The sequence below is a fragment of the Bactrocera neohumeralis genome, unplaced genomic scaffold (assembly GCF_024586455.1).
Source record: "Bactrocera neohumeralis isolate Rockhampton unplaced genomic scaffold, APGP_CSIRO_Bneo_wtdbg2-racon-allhic-juicebox.fasta_v2 cluster10, whole genome shotgun sequence".
Lineage (NCBI taxonomy): Eukaryota > Metazoa > Arthropoda > Insecta > Diptera > Tephritidae > Bactrocera > Bactrocera neohumeralis.
In genome coordinates this window covers 5,377,463-5,390,916 of record NW_026089623.1, presented here as the reverse complement: position 1 = coordinate 5,390,916, position 13,454 = coordinate 5,377,463, and the positions used below count along the sequence as shown (strand labels likewise).

The 13,454-nt window shown below is 36.0% G+C and overlaps 2 protein-coding genes across 3 annotated transcripts in view; one reads left to right on the top strand and one right to left on the bottom strand.

The window, feature by feature from the left end:
* Positions 1–13,454, bottom strand: part of LOC126764875 (putative nuclease HARBI1) — a 58,937-nt gene that overhangs the window by 8,814 nt on the left and 36,669 nt on the right. The window lies entirely within an intron of this gene.
* Positions 1–13,454, top strand: part of LOC126764867 (galactosylgalactosylxylosylprotein 3-beta-glucuronosyltransferase S) — an 89,101-nt gene that overhangs the window by 44,157 nt on the left and 31,490 nt on the right. The window lies entirely within an intron of this gene.

Here is a 13,454-nt window from a genome sequence, read left to right as displayed (position 1 = left end):
TCGGTAATCAGTTGTCAGTTCATAGCGTTGCGACGATTGTTTGAATCGATGTGAACCTGCGGGTGAATCTACGAGTACAGTAATTTTTCTGCTGGATTTGAATCATATGTGGCACAAAATTTATCAGCTTTTAACATATGCGCATGTTACAAATTTTCGATGCGTGAAAAATGGAAATTCCATCGAGTACTGCCATGCATACATATGTATATACACCCAACTCTTTTTTTACGTTCCTCAGAAATCCGTGTAAGAAAAGAGGCGTTTCCTATAGTAAAATGGGGGATACGTTCCATGTCATCTGAAACCCGTGTAAGATGAAATAAAGAACTATACAGTCGATCTCTTTTTAACGCGGTTTGCCGGGACACAAATTTATCCGCGTAAAAAACCCACATTTCAATTCAAATTTGTTTATTCGTTGCTATTTTACGAAAAATCCGCGCAAAAAAAAAATCCGCGTTAAAATAACCAAAATTCCAACTGTTACTCAAATTTGGGGAAGTAAACAAATTTATTACATATGCACATATTCGCTATGCGTTGATATATTCTATATCTTTTAGTTTGACAGAATTTGGACAAAAAATCATATTGAGTTCAATTACATATATCCGCTATGCATTGATATATTTTAAATATTTTAAACCTGTTTTACAAGATTTGGGCAAAAATTCACATTGAGATCAATTGTAACTTAAATTATATTAAACTACGTACAAAGCAGTATTTTAGTTCTTAAAATAATCTGTTAATAATCTTTGGGGTTTTTCTTTATGCATCTTTTTTTATAAATAATGGTAGCACTCCATAGCGTTTTTAAAATCTCGACGAAACTTTGATAAGCGTTCAACATTAGGATCATGATCTATAAAATGATTTTCAAGGTCAGCAGCTTTGTCTAATCCTTCTCGAAGTAATTTTGACGAAAGTGAAACGGGTGGAGAGCTGACACCATCTTCTGCATTTTCAAGGTCATTATTATTATTATTATCAATTGCATAAATAATTTCCACATCGTCTAGAGCATACAGATCAAACAGTTCATTAATATCGTCAATATCCATGTCGTCAAAACCTTCACCGCCGATGCTTTTGGCTAATTCAACTATTTCCGCCTAGGTAACAAGTCCTTCATTATCACTTCCTTCTTGTAACACAACATCTTGCCAAAGATTTTTCCAGCATTTACTTAGGTTGGTTTTTGTAATATCCTTTGCGGCAATTTTAATACAATCGATACAATTCTTTACATTAAAATCTTTCCAAGCAGAAATCACATTAATTGCGGAATTACTTTCCAATTTATTCAAAATGAACCTAAACGAATGTTTTATGTAATAAGTTTTTAAAGCTGCAATGATGCCTTGGTCCAGCGGTTGCAAAAGAGATGTTGTGTTTGGGGGAAGAAATAGCACTTTGACGTTTGGGTGCTCAATAACTGGGTGTCCAGGTGCATTGTTAATTAATAACAACACTTTAAATTCCAAGTTTTTAGAGATCATGTATCCTCTTAGTTCAGGCACAAAACACTTTTCGAACCACTCCTTGAAAAGCGATGCGGTCACCCAAGCCTTTTTGTTTGCCATCCAATGTACTGGCAATTTCTTTAGATCCATTCCTAAAATCGGAAAACATAAAATTTTTGCAAATCAGCTATTAATGATTAAAACTTACCTTTTAAAGCTCGCGGCTTTAAATTTTTGTTCACTAATAGAGGTTTTAAAACCTTGTCCCCTGATGCATTGCTACACAGTAAGAGCGTGACACGCTCCTTTGCTGTTTTAAACCCGTGCACCGATCTGGTTTGTTTAGCTACGTAAGTGCGGCTTGGCATTTTCTTCCAGTATAGACCGGTTTCGTCCGCATTGAAAATTTGGTCTGCAACATAGCCATGTGCTTTAATTGTGTCTGAAAAAGTTTTCGGGAAAATTTTTGCTGCCTCTTGATCTGCCGATGCACTTTCGCCTGTTATCTTGACGTTGTGCAGCGAGTTTCTTTTCAAGAAGCACCTAAGCCAACCATTACTTGCACAAAATTGTTTCGTATTTTGCATATTTGAACTAGATGGTTTTTCGCATTTAAATTTTTCATAAAACACAGTGGCCTTTTCTTTTATGCAGCTAGTATCCACAGGAATTCTTCTATGGACGAGGTCCTCAATCCACCATACAAGCGCGAACTTTAACCATTACGACATCTCTAGTGTTGCACGAATATGTAAGGCTACTGGAACCGCATTCAGTAAAAGTTTTCCTTTCTTTTAATTGTGCGAACTGATGATTAGTTAATTTTATGCCTCTTGGCAATGTTTGCAGGTTTTTCCCCACTTTTTAAAGAATTTAAAATGACAATTTTTTGCCTAAGGCTTAATCTTTTGCGCTTAGGTGCCATTTCGCGGTAATTTTGTTTGTTTTCGGTTTGACATTTGGTTCCCTTTTACATGGTTGCAGGTTTGCATTTTTAATACGAACATACATGCTTATATACGGCTTAAACTTTCAATTTAAACAGTACTTGCAAAGCGCACTAGAGATTCGCCAACCGCGTTAAAAAAGTAAAACCGCGTAAAAAAGACAACGGGGGATTGTTAAAAACTCCGCGTTAAAAAGAACCGCGTTAAAAGGAGATCGACTGTATTTACTTCGGAAAACCGTGTTAAAAAAGTCGAAAACTATAAAATTCCAGATATGCCTACAAATTGTATGTTTATATGACATTTTATTGAGCATTAAAACTTAATATACTATTCATAATTGATACAGGTGAAAAATTGGTAGAGTATGCAAAAAACAAAAGAAATCTGTTAATCCAGAACTAAGAACAGAAAAAGTAGAATAGAAATAAGGGAAAAATATTTACTTAGCTACATAATTATTCGTCGCTACTTGATAAAAAGCGCAATTGTTTGCGACGAACTGGACTAAAGTCGGTATCATCGCTGGAGATATCCATTTTAGCAATGTAAATAGTATGCGAACAAAATGTGTAGGTAAGAGTTATCGAGTAAGTGGATTTCCCAGTTACTACTATGTATGTTCATTTCAACAATGGTGCTAAGTGTGGTAAAAACAAACATAAAACAGTGATTTACTGTAGTAGATTAAAATTTTTTTTACAAAAAAAAAAATTTTTCTCAACTGTGTAACTTCAATTTTGTGTAAAAACAGAGTTGGGTGTACATACATTTCTTGTATGTACGAGTACATACATATGTATATACATACATACATATGTATTTGAAATATAACCGAAGTGCACGAGTAAATCAGTGTTTAAGGGATGGTATACAATCCGAACGCTGTCGATCATTTCAATCATTGAAGCATGAGTATACATCATGTCGGGCAGAGATAAAGAGATGCCCAACTCTCCTGTCACTGGAAATGTGATGACCGCTCACCTACTCACCTACCGAACTTTGACAGTTGACTGGATTGTGTAGGTTTTGACGTTTTGCAATTGGAATGACTGGAACGGCCAGATTGAAATTATACCAAAAATATATGTGAACGGAGAGAATTGTTGCCGCCGTTCAAGATCGATAATAAAAAAAGTAAAACAATGAAAATCAAAGAAAATGTGAAATTTTAATATATTTTCGATTCGATTCGTGTACATGGTGCCGAGACCTTCAGAATGTTAGACCTTCGGTGATCATTTTTTTGTCGCGAGCAAGTGCTCTTTATTGATACAAATTATTCATAGAGTCAACCTCAACTGATGATCAACAAGTCAATAAAATAAAGAAATTTGTGCTTCAGAATGGACGATTAACAGTTAGAGATCAAACTGACATCGTTTTATAAGATCATTTAGGCCTAAGGAAAGTGAAAAACGATCACTAAATTTATTCGAAAAATAGCGTCTCGTAACGTCTGTGAAACAATGCTTTCCAACTAACAGGATGTCATGAACTGGCGATGAGTATTAGATCTAATAGACAGACGATCAGTCGGTCGAATATCGGGTTAAAGGTGAACCGAAGCCGAACAAACGACGTTAAAGCCGGTCAAAAAACAAGTTTGCGTTGACAATTTTCTCTCTGTTATCAATGAGTGGTAATGTTCGAATTCCTTCCGAAAATTGACTTTAAGAACTGTTTCAAGGGTTTGAAAAAACGTTGGCAGTAGTTATTGGAGCTAAGAGGAGTTACTTTGAGGTGGACGACATAGATTTTGAAGAATAAATTAAGAATCTTAAGATTATGAACATTTTTACATATATACCTCTGTGATCAAATTGAAAGGTGAATTTTGTCCATTTCATCTCCTTCAAATTAATCCCTTCTCGCTGCAATACACTTATGCCAACGAATTTTCCAGTCTATGGTGACTTGGAAAAATCCTCCGTCGTGATGGCCATCAGAGCCTTCGTCAAAACAGTGTCTTCGGAGTGGTCATAATAATTTACTAAATAGCCAGAAGTTACACGAAGGTAAATCAGCCGAATGCGGTGGTTGCCGCACGATATTAGTTGAAAATGTGGTGAAATGATCACGAATAACCAATGCAGTATGAGATGGTGCATTATCTCTCTTCTTTGTTCAATAAATTGAGACTTAGTAAAAATCGAAGAATTCACTTCTATCGTACGTATCTCAAATACTAAAGAATATTTTGACGTTAAATTGTGCATATGTAGATGTACCTAACAGCACTATCAACTTACAGAAAATTTACCGATTCGAAAAACTCGCGAAGTATAAATTAAAAATTCACCTTTCATTTTGATCACAGTAGTATATACATATGTATGTTGTTAAATTGTGTTTTCAATATCACTCAAGGTTTTCGTATGCTAACTACAACAAGAAGTTAAGGAGTTTTGTATTGTAAACAAAAACTTAAGAGAATCCCTAATCACTTTGTTTACAGTTAGTTAAATCGACAGACTTCAAAATCCTGGAAAGAAACCTTTTACTCTGCAAGCCAAAACAGATACAAGTTGTTGAGAATGGGGTTTCCACAACCTTACATCACTTTCAATTTCTGTGCTGTGAGAGTTCACTTTTGACTCTGAATTTATTTATTGAAATTTCTGTCTTGTATATATTTTCTAATTCTAATTCTTAACTAAGTTTATATGAATATGTGTATATGTATTTCGGAAAATGGAGTGGACCAATAAAGTTTACATACACCTAGTTCTATTATGTAAATTACGACACGGTTATTTGTTTTAAAATGAATAAATTTTGTGTTTTTTCTATTCATTTCAAGATATGTATATTTAACATTAAATATAGTATATGAAAATATTTTTTTTACACAAATAAAAAAAAATTAATGCTAAAGCTTAAAATGCACCTAATTCATATCAAAAAGGTTTACGTACACCAATGACTATTTATATAAATCAAAAGTAATTACAATAGTTTTAGCGGTCTTTGGCCTACATATTGTTGCTATTATTGTCCCTAGACGTCGACATATGCTCTCCACTCGATTTCTAGTATTATTTCCACTAAGTCGATAATCCATTTTTTTGACCATATATTGATGAAATTCGATGTTTTCGAATACGGTTTTCCAAAAAGTTGCAGATATTTTAAATAGGATTAATCAATCTATCTTGGGTCCGTATCTTGTTGGAAATTGATTTTGCTGCTATTAACAGCCGATTTAAGCACACTTAAATTTTAAATTATTTTCTTAAAATGTTCAGATACATACAGTATGTCAAGAATGAGTTTACACATGGAAAATAAACACACTTTTTCAATTTCAGTAGCAAAATATATTGCTTTTTACTTTAGTTTAACTTATTTTTTTGTTCGATTATATTTACATACAGTATTTACAGGGAATTGGTACAAAAAAAACGGAAAATTCAATGGAAAAAGCAAAAAAAAAACAACAAAAGCAAATATCATTCAATTTTGTTAGTGTCAAGAAACTCTTTTCACTATTCGTTTTTTTCACTACATTAGCATGTGTTACACGATCAACGGTAATTTACCGTTAACTATTCTACGCAATGATATTTCAAATGATTTTGTCAATCAGTTGGTGATAAATTTTTGCTTTGTTCGCGTCTAATACTCCTCTTACTGTTTTGTTAATATGCCGGGCAAAAGGTTATCATTTGAAGTGGTCCAACTATTGTACTATAATCACCAATTAGGAAAAAGTGTTAGAGAATTATCAGAAATGTTTTCTGTAACACGTACAAACAAACACGGAATTTTATCGGGTTTGTTGTCAGAAACAAAGCAATTGGATAGTCGCACACAGATTTGAAATGTAAGTTAAGAAATCAAGTTATTTAATTGTTACGAATTGATTTATCTTTATTTCTATAGGAAAAAACATAAGAATAAAACACGGATGTCTTAATTGTTGAGTTTTGGAAAAAAATGCGTATATTTAAGGGGCCTGCTTTAGAAGCTTAAAAAAATCGATTTTTTTGATTTTTTTTTTTTTTGAGAGGGAAAGAAATATTGATTAAAGCGAAATTTCTAGGGTTCAAAGCTATATATTTAAACATCACCCGATAATTTTTTAGATACGAATTCTTTGATATTCTGCCTTAGGGAAGCAATTGCCCGATGCATTTGTCGAACGGCGGGCAGTATGCAGGTCGCAATTTCTTTCGGAAACAAAAAAGTCAAGGAGATTCATATTTGTTATTAACTTATGATCAAGTTAAGTGTAAAATTCTAAAATTTGTTATAATTTGAATAAACTATGGTTTTTGACTAAAACAATTTTACTTTATGCTGTTTAAACATACATATGTTTAAACTTAACTTTTCTTAGTTTTTTTAGTTTAAATAGAAGATAATTTAATGCCAAAGATAATAAACTTTTCCCCAATTCCATTCGTTTAGTTTTTCTTTCAACCCTGCCCGCCAATTAAGAAAAATCGTAAAAATGAAAAACCGAGTCAAAGCTTTTGCTTTCTGCCCAAGAGCTCATATATGTATCTGCCAGACGCTCGGTCACTTTTTGCCTTCTAGCTTCGACAATATTTCGAATTAACATCTATAACTTTAGGGACTTAGATAATTTTTAAAGAGATTTAAGTAAAAAAAATTAAACTTTTTGAAGCTTCGAAAGCAGGCTCACCCTTAAAGAAGATTTACAAAACGTAACTTAACACCCAAATACGTCTTTATTCATTCGATAAATATTATCTCTTAAAATTTTTCTTTAATTCGGAACTCATTAAAAACTTTAATAGGATGGCTTCCAAATGTATTCATTTGCAAGTTTTGTCACATTAGTAAACAGCTGGTTCGAATATTGGTTTTGCGTATGTTCATTTCTGACAGCTAAGCAATTCTGTCTTGGATTCCACAAATCCCCTGATTGTTTAGCAACCGCCGACCTCTTCTTTTTATTAATCTCACTTATGTATGACATACGACGTGCAATTCGTCTATGAAAACCAGAACTATTCAACACATTCCCTACAGTTTGGGGATTTGTTTTTTTTTTGGGTACATTTCAAAAAATTACCGTATACGGCGAAGTGCTTTCTAAAATCAGATTAGGCTAAAGGCGAGAACTCCTTTGGAACTTCCTCATCGCAGACGTTACAAGCGAAATCATTGGAGCCGGCTTTGTAAGTCGCTATGCCTTAAAGTTGACTTAAAAAAGAAACGATTAGTCGAGAACATAACATCAGTGACATCGCCTGGAAAGCTCGTAAGTAACGAAAAATTATAAATAAAAACATTCGACACATCATTCGCGTATTCAAGCCTACTCAAAGAGTTTAGCAATTTAACACGCGTGGTACAACCCGAAAACACAGCCTTATCGTCAGCCGTTCATCACATCGAAACTCGCCGCCCATCTCTATCTGCACGATTACCTTCACCAGATAAAATTGGCGGCGGCTTAAGCAGAATACGAAGTCTAATCAACTTGAGCATCTGCCGCCCATCCAACAACAGTTGGGCCAGCCCTCTTCATATGGTAATGAAAGCAGACGGTACCTAACGACCATGTGGAGATTTCAGAGCCCTCAACAGTGTATTATTTCCAGACCGATATCCAATTCCATATCTACAGGACTTCACCTGTAATTTAATAGATAGGACGATCTTTTCCAAGATCGATCTTCAAAAAGTTTTCGACCAAGTTCCCGTAAATTCAGAGGATGTTCCAAAATCGGCTATCATTACTCCTTTCGACCACTTCGAATTTATGTTTATGCTCTTCGGTCTTTGCAATGCAGCGCAGACACTACAAAGACTCATACATGTTGTCCTACGAGGACTATATTTTGCATTCCCATAAATGGGTGACATCTGTCATCATCATCCTTAGACGAACATCTATCTCACCTCCGTCAACTCTTCTAGCGCTGCAAATATATAACCTAAAACTCTATGCTTCAAAGCTAGTCATTGAAAAGTCCGAAATCACATTCTTAGGACAAACCGTCTTAGCAAAAGGAATACGACCTCTAAAACAACGCGTACAAGCTATCAAAGATCTTGACAAACCCACTACAGTCAATGGTCTCAAATGATTCTTAGCCACATTAAATTTCTACAGACGCTTTATCCCACATGCAATCGAAGCGCAAATACCTCTTTTAGTCATGTGTCCTGGAAACAGAAAGAAAGATCGCTCTAAGCTCCACTGGTTGGCTTTCGAAGAAGAGCAATACTTATGGCCATAATTTTAAATATGGCCACATCTATAGCGATCATAAACCACTAATTTACGCATTTCAGAAGAAACTCGAAAAGTTCTCCAACCGACAAGCTCGCCAGCTTGATTAAATTTCTCAGATAACTAAAGACATTCGCCACGTTGAGGGAAAAGAGAATGTATCAGCTGACATGCTTTCCAGAATAGAGGACCAAGAAGTCGATCAAGAACTCAAACGTCTACGCCAAAACAACGTTAACTTATCGCTTCAGCTAAAGTTATACACAATACCCTGATGCGATAAACAAATAGACAGCAACCATTAGTCATAAGAAGTTCTGTTCTGAAGTGTTGCGAGCTACCCATAGATTATGCCTCCCAGGTACTCGCGCTACAGCCAGACTACTGACAAACAGATTCGTTTGGTCTGGAATTCAAAAAGACAATATTGCATTCGCAATATCATGCGAACAATGCCAAAAGGCAAAAATCACTCGACTCGCATTTAAGCTAGTTAAACGCTAGGCGACCATTTTTCTTACAATCAGGTAACCGCTATTGTTTAACAATCACCATCTGGCCAACGACTACATCATGGCAAGGTCCAAGGAAAGTATTTGTACATCCCGACCTTGCGACGTGCGAAAAGTTTTCGTCAGAAATAACTCAGTGCGCCCATCGCTGTTAAAGCCATACGAAGGACCTTATAGGGTTTTATCTCCAGAGAAAAAGTATTACAAAATCGAAATAAAAGGAAAATCAGAAAATATTTCTATAGACCGATTAACGCCTGGATATCTACCGAATGAAGACTTATCACCACAAACTCACGCAACCCTTGCAACTGGAGCAGAACGTCGACGAGTATCATTCGTTACACTTTAACTACGATCTTAACATTTGATTTAGTCTGGAGAAGGATACTATGGCAACGCTGTATTCACTGCGTTTCCCACAGCCATTCCTTCCTTTTTCTACAAACCGTCATACCGAACGGAGGGGTTCACGGAAAAACCTTTCACCTTGCAAAATAAGTATTTAAGAATTTGTAAATAATCTTTAAATAAAACAAAAAACTTCCAAATATATAACCCTATGTCTATCTCGATTAGTTTTAGGTGATACGTACAACCGTTCGGTGAACCAAACTATTATACTCTGTAGCAACATGTGGCAAGAGTACTGTAATGAAAAACGGGTAAATAAACTATTTTATACAGTGAGGGACAAAAGCCTACATACACCTGTCTGCGCGCACAACTTACCACTTTAATTTCTCACATTTTTTTTATTTTTTCGATCTTTCGGAATTTTTTCAAAAATTTTGTGTTTTAATGAATTTAGTAAGCATAAATACTTTATATTAAATTACCTAGATATAATTTTAGTCTTTAATTTGTCTCGTTTAATGATTAAAACAAAAAAGAGCTTCTACACAAGCGTTTTATTTTATAATTGTTTTTTAATTAATGACGCGACAAAACTTTGTACTTCAATCGAAAATTAGAAAAGAAAAAATTAAATTTAATTGTGGTATAAGTTCTTAATCTTAGGTAGGTAGGTAGGTAGGAGTGCCGCCCTATCGGGCTCAATTAACACTTGATGTGCCATTTTGATGCACTGTTCGTAGAACCTCCTGTATCTGCTATTACGTTTCACATTCTCTTTCAAACCATTTTGAGGTTTCGATGAAACTACTTATGTCCGATATGCTTTTAGTGGAAATCCATTCAAGGTTTGGTGCTAGATGGATTCCAAGTGTTTTGTGTCGGATCTGTGCTAGAGCTGGCTATTCACAGAGAAAGTGGAAGATTCCTTGTTCCCTGCTACTCCGCAGCCACGACAGATGTCATTGTAGGGCATACCCGTTTTGGATGCGTGTTCCCCAAATGGCCAGTGCCCTGTTGTGGTAGCTGTTACTCTGTAAATACTTTTCCTTGACCTATTTAGTAAGTCGTTGGTTCTTTTCCTGTCATATGTTGGCCATAATTGTTTAGTTATGACGCATTTTGTGATGTTTTTCCACCTGTTATTTGCAATTTGTTGAAATTGTCTATTGATCTCTCCTTTGATTGATCCTAGCGGGCTTGGTATTATCTCCGCCTCGGATTCGTTGAGGAAAGCTCCTGCCTTTGCCAACTCGTCTGCTTTTTCGTTACCGAAAATGTTCCTGTGGCCGGGAACCCAGATCAAGTTTAGTTGGAGCTTGTCTTTTATTGCGCTTAGTGCTCTCTTGCAGTTGTGTACTGTGCTGGAGTTTGTCATGGGTAAAGACAAGGCCAGGAGCGCCGCCTGGCTATCCGTAAATATAGTTGCTTTGTTTATATTCCCGTGGTTTTCTAATAGAGCTTCGCAGGCTTTTTCTATGCCTAGTACTTCTGCTTGGAAGATGCTAGCCGAGTTCGGTAGACGTATAGAGAGAGATATGCCAAGATCAGAGGAGAATACCCCCGTGCCTATTCCACAGTCCATTTTGGACCCGTCGGTATAGACTGAGATGGTATCCTCCTCTTCTATTGAGCCTCTTCTCCATTCTCGTCTAAATGGTATCTTTACCTGGAAGTGTCTATTGAAGTCCAGCTTTGGGAGAATGTAGTCTGATATATTAATGGTGAGCTTGTTTAGAATTACACTATGTCCATAGTTCTGCTGGTTCCAACCTCCCAATTCTTTTATTCTTGTCGCCGCAATAGCTGCTGTTTTTTGAATAAAAATGTCCATTGGTAGTTGATGCAGGATCACGTTGAGCGCATCAGTCGGACATGACCTGATTGCCCCAGTAACACCCGCACATGCTGCTCTTTGTATACCATTTAATTTTTTAATGTTGTATTGCTTGTTTTGCGCTGGCCACCATACCAGAGCTCCATATGTAAGTGTAGGTCTTATGACCGCCGCATGACTATACTTGGTTTGAGGCCCCAATTCTTGTTGACGATTCTCTTACAAGTATAGTAAGCCACTAATGCTTTGTTTATTCTTTTTTCTATATTTATTTTCCAGGACAATTTGGATAATCTTAACTTTGTTTATTTCGGTTTCGGTAATCAGAGGGTTTAAGATGATTAGGTGATTAGCCTTCTGCATCCGAACCTAGTTCCGGGCCTGCCGGTTTCGCCTCTAGGCAGGCAATGGCGTAGGAATTTCCTCTTCGCAAGTGCTAAGGTTATACCACCTTTACTCGGTGGTCAGAGCCTCGTTCGTAGTGAACGAGACCCTATGTTCCACCTAGGAACTACGGGAAAATATAAGTTCTAATATGGTATTGAACCGACTTTTGAAGATATTACAGCTTCAAAGCGAGTAGGCATTGATTCGATAAGATTTGCCATAACACCCTTAAACTTTCTCCCTCCCATACTTTTTAGTTCTATTTTACTTTTAGGCTTATGTTGAGCAACCTTACTTTTCATTAAATGCCATAGGCGCGCCATGCGCGGTGGCATGGAGCTGAGTCATCCTGGAAGACAGCATTGGAAGATATTTGCTCTTCTACGAAAGTCACATTGCTATCCTATCCTATCTCTCTATACCGTTCTGCATTTATTATTCCGTCAATAAATAATAAAGGAGACGCATCCCCAAATTAAGCATTCAGGATGCTTCACGGTCCTTATTACACAGTTTTCCTTAAGTCTCTCTTCCGCAAAACGTCGCACGTACGGGAGATGGTCGGAACAGTGCAAGTTAAATTTACTTTCATCCGACCATATGACAATTCGCCATTGCTCCACAGTCCAATTTCTGCGCATCCGTGCCCACTCCAGCCTCTTGGTTCTCATTATCTGCGTCAAATGGGGCTTTTTCGCAGGTCTCCTACCGAAAAGTCCGAGTTCCTCAAGCCTTCTCTTTACCGTCCTTACTCTAATATTTACGTCATGTTGGTGCTCTAAGTCCCTTCTTATTTCCACACCACTTTCGGATCGATCCATGAGACCCATCCTGTAGATAAAGCCAACTGTTCGGCTGGTAGTCTTTCTTCTTAGACCTTTCCTACTTTTGGTATCCAAACGATCTTCAGGACTTTTTTTTTTTTAATAAATTTGGCACCGTGGGATGACTATACCCTCTTTGCAATATCTCCGATTGATACTCCTTCTTCGGCCAATGTAAAAATGATCACTTTTTCATCCCGCGTCAGTCTCGTATTTTTTGAGCTCATTTCGAAACCCTTACTAACTTTGTTTTAATTTTTAATGTTTTTAACAAATAACACGTCATTTATATCCAATTAAAAAAAGTTCGATACCGCAAAAAGTACCGTTATAAAGTGTCACCAAATTTTAATGGTAAGTTGTGCGTGGCCGCGTGCCTACATCCCCTATATTCATTGATATGAATGTACAATAAGTTTTTAGAAAAATGTTTTTATATAATTTTATTCTAATTACAATAAATTAAAAAAAATCTTACATTTAACATAAAACACCAAATTTACGAAAAAAAAACTCAGAAATACATACATACAGTACGCAGCTCATACTTAGTACATTGTTATGATAACGATAAAGTACCGTTAGTCTTTTTCTTTCATTACGTTTCATTACATAAATTGAATTTAGTTGTGGTTTGAATACTTGAGTAGCTACTTACATATATTTGATTCTCTAAAACTAGCCAAACACATAGCAAAACGCTAAACGATAACGAGCTCCACAGAAACTTCGTTTAAAATTCGCCAAAAACACAAAGAAAAGGAGATGCATTTTGGATCCGAAGCATACTGCACAAATTGTAAAGGACTGGTTGCCTTATTAAGCTCCAATTCAATTAAACACACCAAATCAAAGTTCATATTTGAATATTATTCAACATGTCTGAGAAATTTTATAGCGTAGAATTAGA